This window comes from Alligator sinensis, unplaced genomic scaffold (assembly GCF_000455745.1).
Source record: "Alligator sinensis unplaced genomic scaffold, ASM45574v1 scaffold118_1, whole genome shotgun sequence".
Lineage (NCBI taxonomy): Eukaryota > Metazoa > Chordata > Crocodylia > Alligatoridae > Alligator > Alligator sinensis.
In genome coordinates, this window is record NW_005841850.1 from 1,594,290 (window position 1) to 1,594,633 (window position 344).

Sequence of the window (344 nt, forward strand, 5' to 3'; positions counted from 1 at the left end):
AGACGTCTCTCCATCCTGGAGGCTTCATCTCATGGGGGACCCTCAGCCGGAGACGTGTCCCGCAGTCCTGGAGGTTTGATCTCATGGGGGACCCTCAGCCGGAGACGTGTCCCCCAGCCCTGGAGGCTTTATATCCTGGGGGACCCTCAGCCGGAGACGTGTCCCGAGTCCAGGAGGTTTGATCTCATGGATGACTCGCAGCAGGAGACGTCTCTCCATCCTGAAGGCTTCATCTCTTGAGGGACTCCCCGCAGGAAATGTCTCTCCATCGAGGAGGCGTTATCTTGTGGTGCCTCCCAGCAGCAAACGTCCCCCTCCGTCCTGGAGGCTTCGTGTCCTGACAG